Raw genomic sequence first — 5,392 nt, 5'->3', positions numbered from 1 at the left:
ATAAGGTCAGGTTCACCATTTCTTTGAAATTCTGAATAAAGACTTTGGAAAGTAGATTCATAATCATTTTTATGTCTGCATTTCTTTACACTAAAGAAGATACTAAGGCCATGAAATATCCCTATCATGATGGCCACTCTTGATGGTCAACTTAAAGTTGGAAGGACCAAGATAATATTAAGCATATCTACAGGTTTGTTTTGGGGGGCTTTTTAAGATCAGATTTACTAAGGAACATAACCCACCCTCAGAGTAATTCTGACAATCACACATTTCTGGTAAAAGGAGAAGACAGATAGTTTCCCTCTCCCTCCTTTCTGAAAACCATATGTTAACTATCATTGTAGCCCACATCCTTCCCACAAGTTATGAAATTGTTATGGTAACTCACATCCTTCCCACAAGGATGAATGAAAATGCTTGGCAACAAGAACCAAAAGAAAAATCCTTTGCTTCCTAAAAGTGCTTCTCTCAGCTGTTTCAACACAGTGCTGAAACTCTGACAAATATAATGAATTTCCTATCTTTAGTGTTGCTAAAATTTATTATTTGATTATATTGATGGCCACCATATCTCTCTATTGCATAGTGCATAAATTATTTTATAGTAAACAAAGACTCAGTAGAGTAACCTCAACTTTCTTGAAGAACTCTTTCTGGGAAACGTTTTATATATTTTGATAAAAAGAATCCAGAGGCTTCTAAGTTAAGTGAAAACAAGTTTACCATATGACCCAACTAAACCCTATGTGCATATCTTCCAAAACTCTAAGTCAACATACCCCTGAGTTACCTGCCCATCAATATATATTGCATCATTGGTCGCTGTAAGAACTTATGGAATCAATCCAGACATTCATTAACAGGTAATCGTCTAAAGAAAACACAGACACATGAAGTTCTATTCGAACATAAGAGTGAAATTGTTATTTGCTTAAATATGTATACAACTTGAAATCTTCTTACTAAGTGAAATAAACCAGACTCAAAAGGGCAAATATTGTATGTTTATTCTCATTTGTGGATTCTAGATTTTTTATAGATATATAAAATCATTTACGTGTTTATGTATATATATATACATATATAGTAAATAAATATATATATATATTTACATATATAGTACATAAGGGATACAGAGAGAATAAGGAAAAAAGTAAGAGGAGAGAAGTAGAAGAGAAGATAAAAGGGAAGGGTATAAATGTCTATGTTCAAAATGCATGGTACACTAAGAAAGTATTTCTAAAACCCAACATATGTAAAACAGAAATGCACCATGTTAATTTTTGGAGGAATGTGGCACCTTTTATTCTTTTGCTTGTTTTTCTATTGAACTGTTACTTTGCATATCACTTTGCTGGCATTTTTCTATAGCCTGGTCACTAATGCAGTAGAATTTATATTTTCAAGGGGTGTCTTCCAGTTTTCCACAACCTTTAGCACTATGCTTTGTTCTGATCGTTTTTTTTTGTGCATGTTTGGAAGATTTTGGTATGAGTAATTTTACATGCCTATTTCCAAAAACATTTAAAAGCTTTGATAGAATTGTTCATCCCCAGTAATCGAAAGAAAAACAGAGTGTCAGAGTCACAGTTTTAAATGAAGTTCACACTGTGAACTACTTTCTTTTCTGAGTGCTTTAGGATGTCTGGAATATGGGGCAATCCCAGAATGAAGATGTAACTAAGAAAGAGAATTACAGGCCAATTTCCCTCATTAACAATGTTGCAAAATTACTCAATAAAATACTAGCAAACTGAATCCAAGAACACATCTAAAAAAAATCATCCACCATGATCAAGTTGGCTTCATCCCAGAGATGTAGAAATGGTTCAGCATATGAAAATCTATCAATGTACTCCACCATATAAATTTTACATTTCTCCATACCTAATTTTATCTCTATCATATCTTTAATTGAATATATGTCTGTATAATGTTTAAGTTTTCTACAATATGTAATAAATTTTCCTGCAGTAAACTTTAAAGTTTCCAGGAAGAAGATGGGGCTACACAATAATGACTCCACCTGGTTGATATGATGCCATAATGTTGGTAGCACTACTTTAAGACCAGTTTTTGGCTAACTCTTACATATTAGTTTAACCCATCTCCATTAATCTGTGTATTGCCACATGGCTGTGGCTTACTGGAGATTCTAACTGGTGTCCATCTCAGGCAGAGGATCCCTGGCTTTTCTCACTCTGCCCTTCTTCCTCCCCACATTCAGTTCTGTTTTCCCTGTCTACCTAAGTTCTGTCCTATCAAAAGGCCAAGGTAGTTTCTTTACTCATTAACCAATAAAAGCAACACATAAACAGAAAAACCTCCTACACCACACTCTCCCTGAAATAATTATTTCAGCTCATCCCTCTGTAATCTATGTCACATTGGGTAATATTACAAAATATTCATTCCAAGTGTTCACATACTTCTTAGTGTTTACTATACATCCTTTGATTTTTTTGTTTTTATTTTTTGGTTTTAGGCGACAGGGTTTCACTAAACCTGTAGCTTTGGAGCTTGTCCTGGAACTAGCTCTTGTAGACCAGGCTGTCTACAAGACATTTTTTATTAACGGAACAGTTTAATGTCTCCCTACTTCTACCATTGCATTCTACATTAACAGTCAGGAACTGTCTTATTATCCAGTTTCACCAGGTTGCACTTTTTCTATTCAGTCTAAAGAAGGCAGCAATGCCCCAAGCCCAAACTGGCAAACTAATGAGTTTAACTGGGTGGGATTAATTATGAACAGCTACAATAACCACTTAAAACATGGTCAGGGAAAGGGCGAACTCATGCACCTCCTGAGCTCTTCATGATGTCTTTACCACCAGTTCCATGGAGAAGTATGACTGGGAAGAGCCTGTGAGAGTCTTAAACAAGGAATCATAACCGGTTAAGATTTGAAAGACTGAGCAGCTAAGCAATGCCCAGAGGACAGAGTTCCACAACATCCAGTACATGCTATTTAATAAGAATTTTTAATTTTGCATATAGCTATCTAAATAGAAGAGTAGTAGAAGACTAGTAAGGTTTAATCATTTTATAAAAGCAAATGTGTTCTCTACTATATAGTTTATTCATTTCATCCCCAACCTCCCTCCAGTGTGTGTGTGTGTGTGTGTGTGTGTGTGTATACACACTGATACTTAGCTATACTCAAGCATGTGGAGGACAGAAGAGAAGTCTATCAAATGCTTCCTACCTAAATTTTTAAGAAAAATTCTCACTGAACATATATCTGGCCACTGTAGCTAGGCTGGCTAATTATCAAATTCCTGAGATCTTTCTGCCTCTGCCCTGTACCCTATAAATGCTTTGGGGCAAGGCTCTTGTTTCCACACCCACCTTTTACGTGGGTTCTGGGTATTTAAACTTAGGCCTTCTTGCTTTCACAGAAGTCTTTTATCCACTAAGCAATCTCCCTATCTACTTTCTTCCACTGTAAGGAGGAAAATCCAAGCAAATTTTTCTTACATCATTTCCCATGAATTAGTTTTAGCAAGGAGCACCTGGAATTTCTGAGATGAGACCTAAAGACACAAAAGAGCTCTCTAAATGTACTGATTAAAGTAGACGATGCAATAGTCACATAGCTTGTGTACTACTTTATAGCATCCCTTGAAAGAACACTGTACTGGATAAATGTCATGATTACTTAGCAGGGAGAACTGTGATAGAACCACACAGGCTCACTTCCCTTACATTGGTTTTAGATAAAAGTAAACAAACAAAAAGGGAAGATAATGAGAGGTAAATATTACTATGCAAAAGTCCTCAGAACTGATAGCATCTGCAATTTAAACCAACTGCCTTTCTAAAATAAATGAATCCTATCTACTTTGACAAGTCATTTTGCATATAGTGACTTTCCATATTGCTGACCAATATTATTTTGAAGGAATATGATAAAGGAAAAAATAATATTCCTTCTGCTGATAGGACAACACAAATAAAAACTTCTATTCCAGTGACTCAGAGGCTAAATTCATCTTCTTATGAATTTTGGGAATAAATAAAGCCCTTCGAAAAGTTGATGCATCATTCTCTGCCCTAGGTAGAGTTACTGTTGCTGGAAGAAAGAAACACCATGACTAGGGCAACTTGGGGAAGGATTTATTGCAGCTTACAAGTCCAGGTAACAGTCCATCAGTCCATCAGTGAGGGAAGTCTTTAGTTCTATAAGAAAGCAGGTTGCACAAGCCATAATGAGTAAACCAGTAAGCAGCACTACTCAATGGCCTATGCTTCAGCTTCTGCCTCCAGTTTCTTGCCCTATTTGAGTTATTGGCCTGACTTCCCTGAAGAACTAAAACTAAAATAAATGCAGGGACATGTAAGCAAGAGGACTAGGACTAGAAATAATGTGGAGATGGAAACTTGGAAGCTCCAGTGTAAGGAAGTCAGTCAGCTGTGTCTAAAATGTTTCTAATGTTTTTTAGTCTTCTTTTAACTTTCTTTACTTTTTATTTACATGTTTGGGTGTTTGCCTGCATGTCTGTCTGTCCATGTATCTTGTACCTGATGCCCTCCAAGGCCAGAAGAGGATCTTGGATCCCATAGAACTTTAGTTAGAGTTTTCTTAGAATTGTTGCTTGCCATGTAGATGATGGGAATCGAACCTGGGTCCTCTGGGAGAACAGCCAGTGTTCTTAACCATGAGCCATCTCTTCAGTCCCAGTGCTTACTAAACCTTGATTCAGAAATTCTTTTAGGGAATTTGCCCTACAGGTAGCTGAACAAAAGTGCCTGAAAGATATAAGAAATAGTCTGTTTTGACTCCTGTGACTGACAAACTGTCTTTGATTCACACATCATTTATTAATAATTTATTTCAGTTCTGGAAGTTGAAAAGTGTGAGATCAAGACACAAGACACTTGAATATGTGGCAGGGACTCTTCCCATCTCAGACACTGTCATTCATATCCTTTCTCACACCATGGAGGAGGTAAACAAACTCCTTTTGTTGTTGTTGTTTTGTTTTTTAGTACACGGTTTCTCTGGGTATCTCTGACTGTCCTGCAATTCACTCTGTAAACCAGGCTCGCCACAAACTCACAGAAATCTGATCCACCTGCTTCTGCGTCCCTGCGTGCTGGGATTAAAGGCATGTGCCACTACACCTGGCTAACAAACTCCTTTATAAGGGCACTTGAGGATCTGCTCTGTGACCTCTTCACCCCCCTACAATTGCACCTTCCAATACTGTCACGCTGGAGCTTAGATTTCAGTGCATGAACTTAAGGACAGACATTCAGTCTCTGGAAGAATAAACATGATCATTGCAAAATTGTTTGTAATAGTATCAAGCTGTGAAAAAAAGTCCATCTGTAAAAGATTAAATAGTAAACTCCAGTAATCTCAATATTATTAAACTACATAAAT

The sequence above is a fragment of the Microtus oregoni genome, unplaced genomic scaffold, assembly GCF_018167655.1.
Source record: "Microtus oregoni isolate MIOR12 unplaced genomic scaffold, Mior012 000012F_ref0000307, whole genome shotgun sequence".
Lineage (NCBI taxonomy): Eukaryota > Metazoa > Chordata > Mammalia > Rodentia > Cricetidae > Microtus > Microtus oregoni.
Note: the sequence above shows the minus strand (reverse complement) of the source record.